The sequence below is a fragment of the Rhinolophus hipposideros genome (genome assembly GCF_964194185.1).
Source record: "Rhinolophus hipposideros genome assembly, chromosome: 3".
NCBI classification, from domain to species: Eukaryota; Metazoa; Chordata; class Mammalia; order Chiroptera; family Rhinolophidae; genus Rhinolophus; species Rhinolophus hipposideros.
In genome coordinates this window covers 54,030,804-54,045,448 of record NC_138049.1, presented here as the reverse complement: position 1 = coordinate 54,045,448, position 14,645 = coordinate 54,030,804, and positions in this window count along the sequence as shown.

Here is a 14,645-nt window from a genome sequence, read left to right as displayed (position 1 = left end):
TTTCTTCTGCTGACCTTGGGTTTCATTTGTTTTTATTTTTCTAGTTCTTTAAGGTGTAACGTGACATTATTTATTTGGGATTTTTCTTGTTTCTTGAGATAGGCCTATAATGATATAAATTTTCAGAGTTTGATAGGAATTGTGTTGAATCTGTATATTGCCTTAGGCAGTATGGACATTTTAACGATATTAATTCTTCCTATCCATGAGCATAGTATGTGTTTCCATCTATTTGTATCTTCTTTAATTTTTCTCTTCAGTGTCTTATAATTTTCTGAGTATAGATCTTTTACTTTTTTGGTTAAATTTATTCCCAGGTATTTTAGTCTTTGAAGCAATTTTAAATGGGATTGTTTTCTTAATTTCTCCTTCTGATATTTTATTATTGGTATATACAAATGCAACTGATTTCTGAATATTAATTTTGTATCCTGCTATTTTACTAAATTCATTTATCAGTTCTAGTAGTTTTTTGGTGGAGTCTTTAGGGTTCTCTCTCTATAGTATCATGTCTTCTGCATATAATAACAATTTTACTTCTTCTTTATCAATTTGGATGTCTTATATTTCTTTTTCTTGTCTGACAGCTGTGGCTAGCACTTCCAGCGCTATGTTGAATAGAAGTGGAGAAAGTGGGCAACCTTGCCTTGTTAACGATCTTAAGGGGAATGGTTTTAGCTTTTCCCCATTGACTATGATGTTAGCTGAGGGTTTATCATGTATGGCTTTTATTATGTTGAGATATGGTCCCATTATTTGCACTTTCTTAAGAATTTTTATCATGAATGGCTGATGGATTTCTTTTTTTTTACTATTAGTTTCAGGTGCAAAAAACAATGTAATAGTTACTTATCATTATATCTCTCACACACTGTCAACACGCCTCCCCCAACCACTATCCCTCTGACGTTGCACAAAGCCATTACATTTCCACTGTCTTTATTCCTAATGCTATACTCCACTTCTTTAAAAAAAAAGAATATATATATATATATGTATATATTTACATATATACATATATATATATTTATATATATAATTGTAGTTGACATTCATTATTGTTCAGCTTAAGGTGTACAGTGCAGTGATCAGGCATCTACATCTTCCCTGAGGTGGTCTTCCTAACCAGACACGTGTCAATCGGATACCCTACAGAATCTTTACAACATTATTGATTATATTCCTCAAATTAACTTTCGTAACCCTGTGGCAATCTTGTGGTTACTGACTGTGCTTTCTAATCCCCTCACCTTCCCCCTTATCCCCACCCCACCCTCCCATGTAGCAGCCCTCAGTTTTTCCTCTATGTTTCTGAAACTGTTTCTGATTAGTTCATTCATTTATTCTTTTCTTAGATTCCAAATATAAGTGAGATCATAAGGTATTTGTCTTTCTCAGTCTGACTTATTTAACTTAACATAATGTTCTCTAGGTCTGTCCATGCTGTTGCAAAAGGTAAGATTTCTTTCTTCTTTATGGCTGTGCAACACTCCATTGTATAAATATACCACAGTTTCTTAATCCAGTCATCTGCCGATGGGTATTTTGGTTGTTTCCATGTCTTGGCTATTGTGTATAGTGCTGCAATAAACATAGGGGTGCACATAGTTTTTTGAATTAGAGTTCTGGATTTCTCCGGATAGACACCTAAAAGTGGAATTGCTGGGCCATAAGGTAGTTCCATTTTCAGACTTTTGAGATACGTCCATACTGTTTTCCATAGTGGCTTCACCAATCTGCAGTCCCACCAACAGTGCACAAGGGTTCCCTTTTCTCCACATCCTCGTCAGCACTTGTTGTTTATTGATTTATTGATGATAGCCATTTTGACTGGGTTGAGGTGATATCTCATTGTAGTTTTTATGTGCATTTATCTGATGGTTAGTAAGGTTGAGCATTTTTTCATATGTCTGTTTGCCTTCTGTATGTCCTTTTGAGAAAAATGTCTCTTCATGTCCTCTGCCCATTTTTTAAATTGGGTTGTTTGTTTTTTTGGAGTTAAGTAAGTTTTTTTTATAAATTTGTGATAGTAACCCCTTATTGGATATATTTTTGGCAAATATTTTCTCCCATTCAGTAGGATCCCTGTTTGTTTTATTGATGGTTTCCTTTGCCGTAAAAAGACTTTTTAGTTTGATGTAATACCACATGTTTATTTTTTCTCTCTTTTTTTTTTTTAAATTAATTTTATTGGGGTGACAATTGCTAGTAAATTTACATAGATTTCAGGTGTACAATTCTGTATTACATCGTCTATAAATCCCATTGTGTGTTCACCACCCAGAGTCAGTTCTCCTTCCATCACCATATATTTGATTCCCTTTACCCTCATCACCCACCCCCCACCCCCTTACCCTCTGGTAACCACTAAATTATTGTCTGTGTCTATGAGTTTTTGTTTCTCATTTGTTTGTCTTGTTCTTTTTGGTTTATATACCACATATCAGTGAAATCATAGGGTTCTCTGCTTTTTCTGTCTGACTTGTTTCACTTAGCATTATTCTCTCGAGATCCATCCATGTTGTCACAAATGTTCCTATATCATCTTTCCTTAACGCCGAATAGTATTCCATTGTGTATATGTACCACAACTTCTTTATCCATTCATCTATCGAAGGACATTTTGGTTGTTTCCATGTCTTAGCCACCGTAAACAAAGCTGCAATGAACATTGGCGTACACGTGTCTCTATAGAGAAATGCTTTTATATTTTTGGGGTAGATACCCAGGAGAGTGATTGCTGGGTCATATGGTAATTCTATTCGTAATTTCTTCAGGAACCTCCACACTGCCTTCCATAGCGGCTGCACCAGTCTGCATTCCCACCAACAGTGTATGAGAGTTCCTTTTTCTCCACAGCCTCTCCAACACTTGTTACTATTTGTTTTGTTGATGAAAGCCATTCTGACTGGGGTGAGGTGATATCTCATTGTGGTTTTCATTTGCATTTCTCTGATGATTAGCGATGTTGAGCATTTTTTCATGTCTATTTGCCATTTGTATATCCTCTTTGGAGAAATGTCTCTTCAGGTCCTCTGTCCATTTTTCAATTGGGTTGTTTGTTTTTTTGTTGTTGAGTTTCATGAGTTCCTTGTATATTTTGGATATTAGCCCCTTATCAGAGGAACTGTTTGCGAAAATCTTCTCCCATTCAGTTGGTTGCCTCATTATTTTGTCAATAGTTTCTTTTGCTGTGCAGAAGCTTTTCAGTTTCATATAATCCCATTTGTTTATTTTAGTTTTTACTTCCATTGCCTTTGGAGTCAAATTCATAAAATGCTCTTTGAACCCAAGGTCCATAAGTTTAGTACCTATGTTTTCTTCAATGCAGTTTATTGTGTCCGGTCTTATGCTTAAGTCTTTGATCCATTTTGAATTGATTTTGGTACATGGTGACAGATAGCAGTCCAGTTTCATTCTTTTGCACGTAGCTATCCAATTCTGCCAGCACCATTTATTGAAGAGGCTGTCTTTCGTCCATTGTATGTTTTTAGCTTCTTTGTCAAAAATTATCTGTCCATATTTATGTGGTTTTATTTCTGGGTTCTCAATTCTATTCCATTGGTCTGTGTGTCTGTTTTTCCGCCAATACCAAGCTGTTTTGATTATTGTAGCCCTGTAGTACAAGGAAAAATCAGGGAGTGTGATACCTCCAGTATTGTCCTTGTTTTTTAATATTGCTTTGGCTATTCGGGGTCTTTTGTGGTTCCAAACAAATCTGATGATTTTTTGTTCTATTTCTTTAAAAAATGCCATTGGGATTTTAATGGGGATTGCATTAAATCTGTATATGGCTTTGGGTAATATGGCCATTTTAACTATGTTGATTCTTCCAATCCATGAGCACGGAATGTCTTTCCATTTCTTTGTGTCTTCTTCAATTTCTTTCAAAAATGTCTTATAGTTTTCAGCATATAAATCCTTCACATCCTTGGTTAAGTTTATTCCTAGGTATTTTATTCTTTTTGCTGCAATTGCAAAAGGAATTGTTTTTTCTATCTCTTTTTCTGAGATTTCATTGTTGGTATATAGGAAAGCAATGGACTTTTGTATGTTGATTTTGTAGCCAGCAACTTTACTGTATTCATTGATTGTTTCTAATAGCTTTTTGGTGGAGTCTTTAGGGTTTTCTATATATGGCATCATGTCATCTGCAAAGAGTGACAATTTAACTTCTTCATTCCCAATTTGGATGCCTTTTATTTCTTTCTCTTGCCTGATAGCTCTGGCGAGGACTTCCAACACTATGTTGAAAAGCAGAGGTGATAGGGGACAACCTTGTCGTGTTCCTGAACGTAGAGCAAAGGGCTTCAGCTTTTCACCATTAATTATGAGGTTAGCTGAGGGCTTGTCGTATATGGCCTTTATTATGTTGAGGTATTTTCCTTCTATACCAATTTTAGTAAGTGTTTTAATCATAAATGGATGTTGTATCTTATCAAATGCTTTTTCTGCATCAATTGATAGAATCATATGATTTTTGTCCTTTATTTTGTTTATGTGATGTATCACATTGATGGATTTGCGAATGTTGAACCATCCTTGTGCCCCGGGGATGAACCCCACTTGGTCGTGATGAATAATCTTTTTAATGCATTGTTGTATTCGATTTGCTAGAATTTTGTTTAGGATTTTAGCATCTGTATTCATCAGAGACAGAGGTCTGTAGTTTTCTTTTTTTGTGTTGTCCTTACCAGGTTTTGGTATCAGGGTAATGTTGGCCTCATAAAATGAGTTAGGGAGTACTGACTCTTCTTCAATGTTTTGGAAGAGTTTGAGCAGGATTGGTATTAGATCCTCTTCGAAGGTTTGGTAGAATTCACTGGTGAAGCCATCTGGTCCAGGACTTTTGATTTTGGGAAGGTTTTTGATGACTGATTCAATTTCGTTACTGGTGATCGGCCTGTTAAGATTTTCCAGTTCTTCATGATTCAGCCTTGGAAGGCTATATGTTTCTAAGAACTTGTCCATTTCTTCTAAGTTATTAAATTTGGTGGCATATAGTCCTTCATAGTATTCTTGGATGATCCTTTGTATTTCTGTGGTGTCCGTGATAACTTCCCCTTTTTCATTTCTGATTTTGTTAATAAGTGTCTTCTCTCTTTTTATCTTAGTGAGTCTAGCCAAGGGTTTGTGGATTTTGTTAATCTTTTCAAAGAACCAGCTTTTTGTCACATTAATTTTTTCTATTGTCTTTTTGTTCTCTATTTCATTTAGTTCTGCTCTGATTTTTGTTATTTCCTTTCTTCTGCTGACCTTGGGTTTTGCTTGTTTTTCTTTTTCTAGTATTTTAAGGTGTAACATGCGGTTATTTATTTGGGATTTTTCTTGTTTCTTGAGATAGGCCTGTAATGATATAAATTTCCCTCTTAAAACTGCTTTCGCAGCATCCCAAAAATTTTGGTAGGATGTATTTTCATTGTCATTTGTTTCTATGTATCTTTTGAGCTCTCCTCTAATTTCTTCTTTGACCCAGTCGTTCTTTAAAAGTATGTTGTTTAATCTCCATGTATTTGTGTTTTTTCCTGCTTTCTTTTTGCAGTTGATATCCAATTTCAAAGCTTTGTGATCAGAGAATATGCTTGGTATGATTTCAATCTTCTTAAATTTGCTGAGGCTGATTTTGTGTCCCAATATATGGTCTATCCTTGAGAATGTTCCATGTACACTAGAAAAGAATGTATAGTCTGATGTTTTAGGATGAAGTGCTCTATATATGTCAATTATGTCCAATTCATCTAATGTGTCATTTAGGGCTGCGATTTCGTTATTTATCTTGTGTTTGGATGATCTATCCATAGCTGTCAATGATGTATTTAAGTCCCCTAGTATAATTGTGTTTTGGTCAATTTCTCCCTTTAGTTCTGTTAGTAGTTGCTTGGTATATTTCGGTGCTCCCTGATTGGGGGCATAAATATTGATGACTGTTATGTCTTCTTGTTGTATAGTCCCCTTTACCATTATGAAATGTCCATCTTTGTCTCTTGTTATCTTTTTCACCCTGAAGTCTGTTTCATCGGAAATCATTATGGCTACACCTGATTTTTTTTGGGTACCATTTGCTTGAAGTGTCAATTTCCACCCTTTCACTTTGAGTCTATGCTTGTCCTTGTAGCTGAGATGTGTCTCTTGTAGGCAGCATATGGTTGGGTTTAGTTTTTTGATCCAATCTGCTACTCTGTGTCTCTTTATTGGTGAGTTCAGTCCATTTACATTTAGGGTGATTATTGATATGTGAGGATTTCCTGTCATTCTGTCTTTAGTTTTCTGGTAAGGCTGTGTCTCCATTGTTTCTTTGCCTTTTTGTTGTTGTCTGTTATTTCTGTGTGGTGGTATTCTATGATGTTTCCCTCTGTTTCTTCTTTTATTACAGTATATATTTCAGATTTGGATGTTTTTTGAGTGGTTACCCTTGAGTTTATGTAAAAGAAAGTTTGATATTTAGAGTATTCCAGTTTCTTCAGTACGCTTACTTTCTCTATTCCCATATTCCAGTTCAGGCCTTTACGCTCCCCCTTTTTATGTTTCGGTTGCCACAAGTTGTCCCTGTTGATGGTGGTCTAATAGCCTCCTTTAGTATTTCTTGTAGTGCAGGTCGTGTATTAGAAAATTCCCTAAGTTTCTGGATGTCTGGAAAGGTCTTTATTCCTCCTTCATATCTAAAGGAGATCTTTGCTGGATATATTATTCTTGGCTCATGATTTCTCTCTTTCAATAGTTTAAATATTTGGTTCCATTCCCTCCTAGCTTGTAGAGTTTCTGCTGAAAAATCTGATGATAATCTAATGGGCTTTCCTTTGTAAGTTACCGTCTTCTTTTCCCTGGCTGCCTTGAGGATTCTTTCTTTATCATTGATTTTAGACAGCTTCAATACAATGTGCTTTGGTGAAGGCCTGTTGGGATTGAGGTAATTAGGTGTTCTATTTGCTTCTTGGAGTCGAGGATCCAGTTCTGTCCACAAGTTTGGGAAGTTCTCATCGACGATTTGTTTGAATATATTCTCTGTTCCCTTCCCTCTTTCTTCTCCTTCTGGTATACCCATTATTCTTATATTGCTCTTTCTGATGGAGTCAGAAAGTTCTTGTAGAGTTCTTTCATTTCTTTTAAGTCTCAAGTCTCTTTCTTCTTCCCTCTGTGTAAATTCCAGGTTCCTATCTTCGATGTCACTGATTCTTTCCTCCATCTGGTCAACTCTACTACCTAAGCTGGATATTTTATTGTTAATTTCTTCTATTGAGTTCTTAATCTCCAGAAATTCTATTTGGTTCTTTTTCAAGATTTCAATCTCTTTTGTAAAATGCTCATGGTGTTCTTTGATTGTGTTTCTGAGTTCATTAAACTGCCTTTCTGTGTTTTCTTGCATCTCGTTCAGTTTTTTCAGAATTGCGATCTTGAATTCTCTGTCATTTAAATCACAAAGGTCCATATCTCTAAGTTCCTTTTCTGGAGACTTTTCACTTTCTTTCTGAGCTATCTTGTTGCCTTGGTTATTCATGGCAATCACTGATTTACTATTTCTCTTCCTAGACATCTACAGGAGTGTCTTCTGCAACAGGTTGATAGGTATGCGAAGAGCTTTTGGAGTTCCAAAGCTCTTTCTGCACCAGATTCAGAGCCCGTTTGTTTCAGCAGTTCTGTTTACTCCTGCAGGGATCCGCCCAGATAGGTGGGGCCAGGGGTGGTGTGAGTTGTGAGAGGTGGCCCAGAACAATGGTGGCGACCACCACCACAGCCAGTCCTGCTTCCACAGCTCCCTCCCCTCTGCCGGAACCAGTTGAGCTGCGAATCTGTGTCTGCGGTCCACAGTTCTCAGAGCAGCAAATATTCTGTCCTTTGATCCGACACTGCTACTTTATCACTTCTAGCACCGGGCAGGTGGGGCGGGGTGAGCTCTGGGAGGGTAGGGAGGGGGCGGCTAGTCTCCGTGCCTAAGGCTTCCGTTCTCCGCTCGGCAGTGAGGGCTTAAACCACCGATTTCAGCCCTCTTCCCTCAGTCTTTGCTCCGAGGTCTGCCGTGAGCGAGCGTTGGGTTCAGCGGTTTTGTATGCTGCCCCCTCAGCCCTGTGGGCCGTAAGCGGAGCCCTAGCAGTCCGAGTCCTTCCCTCTCCCGCAGTTGCGGAACATCCGGGAGCAGCGGGCTCCGAGCACCGAGCTAGGTCTATGTCCTGCGCCCGCGCGGCTCCGTCTCTGCACTTCTCCTCTCCCTCCTCCTCCGCTCACGCGATTCACCCACCTGGAGGTGAATTCAGTAGTCGGCCTCTTCGTCTTGCCTGTCTGCTGTGCAAGGAGTCCTTTGCGGAGTTATTGTTGTCCGATTTGTTGTAAATTCCAGGGGAGCGTTACAGAGGCTCACCTCACGCCGCCATTTTTTTTTTGATCCTATTTTTTCTCTTAGTTCCCTCGCACGAGGGGATATATGGGTGAAAATCTTACTCCGGGTAATGTCCATGAAGTTTCTTCCTATATTTTCTTCAAGATATTTTATGGTTTCAGATCTTACATTTAAGTCTTTAAGCCATTTTGAATTTATTTTTGTACATGGTGTGAGGAGGTGGTCCAGCTTCATTTTCTTGCATGTGTCTCTCCAGGTTTCCCAACAGCACTTATTGAACAGACTGTCTTTACCCCATCGTACATTCTTGCTTCCATTGTCGTAGATTAGATGGGCATATAGGCATGGATTTACTTCTGGACTCTCTATTCTATTCCATTGATCTATGTGTCTATTTTTATGCCAGTACCATGCTGTTTTGATTACTGTAGCCTTGTAGTATAGTTTGAAATCAGGTATCGTTATACCTCCCACTTTGTTCTTATTTCTCAAGATTTCTGAGGCTATCCGGGGTCTTTTATGGTCCCATATAAATTTCAGGATTATATGTTCTATTTCTGTGAAAAACGTCGTTGGTAGTTTGATAGGAATTGCATTGAATTTGTATATGGCCTTAGGCAGTATGGACATTTTAACTATATTAATTCTTCCTATCCACGAACATGGAATGTGTTTCCATCTATTTATGTCTTCTTTCATTTCTTTCTTCAGTGTCGTATTATTTTCTGAGTACAGATCTTTTACATCTTTGGTTAGATTTATTCCCAGATATTTTATAGTCTTTGGAGCAATTGTAAATGGAATTGTTTTTTTAATTTCTCCTTCTGATATTTTATCATTGGTATATACAAATGCAACTGATTTCCGAATATTAATTTTATGTCCCGCTACTTTACTAAATTCATCTATCAGTTCTAATAGTTTCTTGGTGGAGTCTTTAGGATGTCTATATATAGTATCATATCATCTGCATATAGTGATAATTTTACTTCCTCCTTACCAATTTGGATGCCTTTTATTTCTTTCTCTTGTCTGATTGCTGTGGCTAGAACTTCCAGCACTATGTTGAATAGAAGTGGAGAAAGTGGGCAACCTTGTCTTGTTCCTGATCTTAGGGGGAATGGTTTTAGCTTTTCCCCATTGAGTATGATGTTAGATGTGGGTTTGTCATATATGGCCTTTATTATGTTAAGATATGATCCCTCTATTCCCACTTTCTTAAGGGTTTTTATCATAAAAGGTTGCTGTATTTTATCAAATGCTTTTTCTGCATCTATTGATATGATCATGTGATTTTTATTTTTCATTTTGTTAATGTGGTGTATCACATTAATTGATTTGCGGATGTTGAACCACCCCTGCATACCAGGGATGAATCCCACTTGATCATGGTGTATGATCTTTTTGATGTATTGCTGAATTCTGTTCGCTAATATTTTGTTGAGAATTTTTGCATCTATGTTCATTAGAGATATCGGCCTGTAGTTTTCTTTTTTTGTGGTGTCTTTGTCTGCTTTTGGGATCAGGGTGATAGTGGCTTCGTAAAAAGTGTTTGGGAGTCTTCCTTCCTTCTGGATTTTTTGGAAGAGCTTGAGGAGAATAGGTGATAATTCTTTTTTAAATGTTTTGAAAAATTCACCTGTAAAGCCATCTGGTCCAGGGCTTTTGTTTGTTGGGAGATTATTGATTACTGATTCAATTTCCCTGGTGGTAATCAGACTGTTCAGGCTTTCTGTTTCTTCTTGAGTTAGCGTTGGAAGGTTGTGCGCCTCTAGGAAATTGTCCATTTCTTCCAGATTGTCAAATTTGTTGGCATATAGTTGCTCATAGTAATTTCTTAAATTTTTTTGTATTTCTGTGGTGTCTGTTGTCACTTCTCCTCTTTCATTTCTGATTTTATTAATTTGGGTCCTCTCTCTCCTTTTTTTAATGAGTCTGGCTAAAGGTTTGTCGATTTTGTTTATCTTCTCTAAGAACCAGCTCTTGGATTCATTGATCTTTTGTATTGTTTTTCTGGTTTTTATTTCATTTATTTCTGCTCTGATCCTTATTATCTCCTTCCTTGTGCTCCCTTTGGGCTTATTTTGCTGTTCTTTTTCCAGATCCCTTAAGTGTGAAGATAAACTGTCAATTATTGATGTTTCTTGTTTCTTTAGGTAGGCCTGCAGTGCTATGAACTTCCCTCTTAGGACTGCTTTCGCAGCATCCCATAGATTTTGGGTCGTTGTGTTCTCATTCTCATTTGTCTCGAGATATCTTTTGATTTCTTCTTTGATCTGCTCCTTGACCCATTCATTATTTAGTAACATGTTATTCAGCTTCCATGAATTGGTGTGTCTTCCTGGTTTTTTTTCCCTGTAGTTCATTTCTAATTTCATAGCACTGTGGTCAGAGAAGACAATTGGTATGATTTCAATTTTCTTAAATTTATCAAGGCTTGTTTTGTGTCCTAACATATGATCTATCTTGGAAAATGTTCCATGTGCACTTGAGAAGAACGTGTATTCTGCAGCATTGGGGTGAAATGCTCTGAAAATATCAATTAAATCCAACTGCTCCAAAGTATCATTTAAGGCTGTTGTTTCCATATTGATTTTCTGTCTGGAGGACCTGTCCCTTGTTGTCAGAGGTGTGTTGAAGTCCCCTACTATGATAGTGTTGCTGTTGATCTCTGTCTTTATGTCCATCAGTACCTGTTTTATATATTTAGGTGCTCCTATGTTAGGTGCATAGATGTTTACTAGGGTTACGTCCTCTTGTCGGATTGATCCCTTTATTATTATATAGTGCCCATCTTTGTCTTTTAATACGTTCTTCATTTTAAAGTCTATTTTGTCAGATATAAGTATTGCAACTCCAGCTTTTTTCTCACTTCCATTTGCATGAAATATCTTACTCCAACCTTTCACTTTCAGCTTGTGTGTGTCTTTTGATCTGAGATGAGTCTCTTGTATATAGCATATACAAGGGTCTTGCTTCCTTATCCACTCAGCCACCCTATGTCTCTTGATTGAAACATTTAATCCGTTTACATTTAAAGTGATTATTGATAGGTACATAGTTATTGCCGTTTTTAAATTTGTAGTAAATTGTTTTCATCTTTCTTCTATTTACAGAAGTCCTTTTAGTATTTCTTGCAATGCTGGCTTGGTTGTAATAAATTCTTTCAGTTTGTTCTTTTCTGGGAAGCTCTTTATCTCTCCATGAACTTTAAATGATAGCCTTGCTGGATAAAGCAATCTAGGTTGTAGGCCTTTATGTTCCATCACTTTGAGTATCTCCTGCCACTCCCTCCTGGCCTTCAATGTTTCTGTAGAAAAGTCATTTGATAGCCGTATGGGAGTACCCTTGTACGTAACCTTCTGCCTTTCTCTTGCTGCTTTTAAGATTCTCTCTTTGTCTTTAAGCTTTGCCATTTTAACTATAATGTGTCTTGGTGTGGGCCTGTTTGGGTTTATCCTGGTTGGAACTCTCTGCACTTCCTGGGCTTGTATGTTGGTTTCCTTCATCAGGTTAGGGAAGTTTTCAGACATTATTACCTCAAATATGTTCTCAATCCCTTGCTTCCTCTCTTCGCCTTCTGGTATTCCTATGATGTGCATGTTGTTGCGCTTGATGTTATCCCAGAGGTCTCTTAACCCATCTTCATTGTTTTTTATTCTTTTTTCTTTCTGTTGTTCAGTTTGAGTGATCTCTGCTAACTTGTCTTCTAGGTCGCTGATTCGATCCTCTGCTTCATCTAACCTGCTGGTCATTCCTTCAAGCGAGTTCTTAATTTCGGTAATTGTGTTCTTTAGTTCTAGCTGGTTGTTCGTTAAGATTTCTACATCCTTTTTTAGTTCTAACTGGTTGTTCTTTATGATTTCTATATCCTTCTTTATGTCTTCTCTAAGCTCCTTAAACATTCTTATCACCAGTGTTCTGAACTCTGTCTCTGACAGGTTGGTTACCTCTGCTTCATTTGGTTCCAGTTGTGGAGGTTTCTTCTGTTCTTTTATTTGGGAGATGTTTCTTTGTCTCCCCATTCTGACTGACTCTCTGTGTTTGCTTTGATGTATTAGGAAGATCCCCTAGAGCTCTTAGTTCTTGCTGGGTTATCTTATGTAGTATGTGTCCTTTATATTTGACTTGGACTACTTCGTTCTTCTCCTCTGCATGTGCTCCACAGGTGGTTCGTGTGTTTAGTATATTGTCCTGTTCAAGAAGAACTTTGATTGCTTTTTGCTTGTGAGTAGGTGGGTTTAACTCCTAGGCCGTCTAGTTGTGAAACTTGGCTCTGCCCACTGCAGGGTGTTCTGCTGGGTGAGGGTTGGCCACTTAAATGAGGTTTGGCCTCTATGGGCTCTTGTGCCTTCAGAGGATTCCCTCTGGGTGTGTGACTTGTTGGTCAAACCCGGTAGTACTCTGGTTTGGTCCAGAGTTGGCTTCTGGATATGTTGAATCTTGTGCCTCTTAAGCTGGGCCCTGTTAGGGCAGTTTCAGCACAAATCAAGTTACCAAGTACAACAACAACAACAACAACAACAACAAAGAAAACAAATCAAGTACATTCACATGTAAAATACAACCGACAATCCCCACTCAACATAGGCAAAGATATCAAAGAAAAAGGGCAGAACAAAGCAAATCACAACAAGCAGAAAAAAACACACCAAGCAAAGCAAAACAGAAAGCAGCACCAGTCTTGGCTTAAGCCCACCAAGTAATCTCCAGGTTGTCCTCCGCTGTGCCAAAGAGTTCCCTGCCTATTGCACAGGCAGCACTGGTCACCTGGTGCCCAGAGTGAATTTGGGAGTGTAGATTTAAATGCGAGGGGCTGAGGGGTCTGGATGACAGTTTTCAGAGAGACCGTGCAGTTTCTGTCCTTTCCTGCACAAATGCACGCTGAGAGTAGCTCCACCAGCCCTGTGCCCAGTACTTCTGAGTCTTAGGGCCCTACTTCCGTGGGTGTGTGGGAGGGGGCAGGCGGGAGATCTCTAAGCTGCTGAAAGCTGGGAGCTGCGTCTGCCGCTTACTGCTGAACTCAGGGAGTGCTTCTGCGGTTGCCCTTGCCCCGCCCCAGGCCAGCCAGAGAGGGTGGGGGCTGGGGATGGAGAGGTCTTCTCTCTCCCAGGCCAGCCACATCACACTCCTCCCGCAGGCCCGAAAAGGCGGTGGCTGGGGTTGTGGGAGTCTCCTCTCTCCTCCTCCAGCGAAAATCCCCTCCTCCCAGCCTCTTCCAAAGGTCAGAGCTGGCTGCCAATCTTCCCAGCGCCTGAGCACGGGCTCCCCTCTGTAATCTGACACTACTCCTCAGTTCAGGGGTCAGTTTAAGTCTCTGGAAGGGCGGGGGGTGGGGGAGGATTCAAAAAGCGCGGTGAGGGGCCCAGGTGTGGCGTCTGAGTTCTTTGTCTGCCCTAGGGCCCACGAGCTGCCCGCCCGGGTGGGAGCGATCAGCTGTGGGATGCAGGGAAAGAGCCCACCTCCTGGACCCTGCGCTCTCCGCTGCACCCTGGGCTCCCGTGGGACTCTAGAGCCCTGGGTGCTGCCTGCTGCTGCTGCTGTGCGCACGCTACAGGGCCGCGGCTCTACTGTGGAGGGTGGGGAGAGCGCTGCACGTTTCCTCTTGCCCTCCTCGCTCCTCCCCTACTTGCCCAACTAGTGCACCCCAAAGCAAACCTTCCACGAGTCTCCGCTCTGTCCTGAGATTCGCGCAGAGGTCGCCGTCTGGCCTGGGCTCTTCCACGAGTCTGCGCTCCGTCCTGGGTGCCATGGTGGCGGTGGGGGGGGAGCGTGCTTCCACTTCGCTGTCCTTTCTCCTCCCCTGCTCGCAATCAGCGCTCACCTTCAGGTAATTCCTCCACGAGTCTCCCCGCTGTTCTGCGTGTTCTATATCTCCCTGTGTCTTTAGAGCTGCGGTTTACCGCCGCCGCTGCAGCCGCCGCCGGCCTGATTCCACCACGAGACCGCGCGTTTCCTCTCCGCTCCTTTCCTTCTTCCTCTGCTCACCCAATTTGCGCACCTTCAAGTAATCCTTCCACGAGTCTCTTAGGAGTCTCTTAGCTGTTCCCGGAGGAAGCCTTGGCCCCCTTGTCTTCTTCGCCCCTCCAGGCCTGCGACGTGGGGCGGATGGCCAGGTCGCAGAAAGTAGTAGCGCCGAGCGGAGCCCGCTCCCCTCAGACGGCAGTGGAGACCAGGGCCCCGGTACCGCGATCACAGCTGCAACGGTAGCGGCAGCGGAGCAGCTGACCCTTTTTCTAAACGACTTTTTCTCTTTTCTTTCTCCTTGATTCAAACTGGCCTTGTCTTGTCTAACAGCACCAGGAGTTACTTG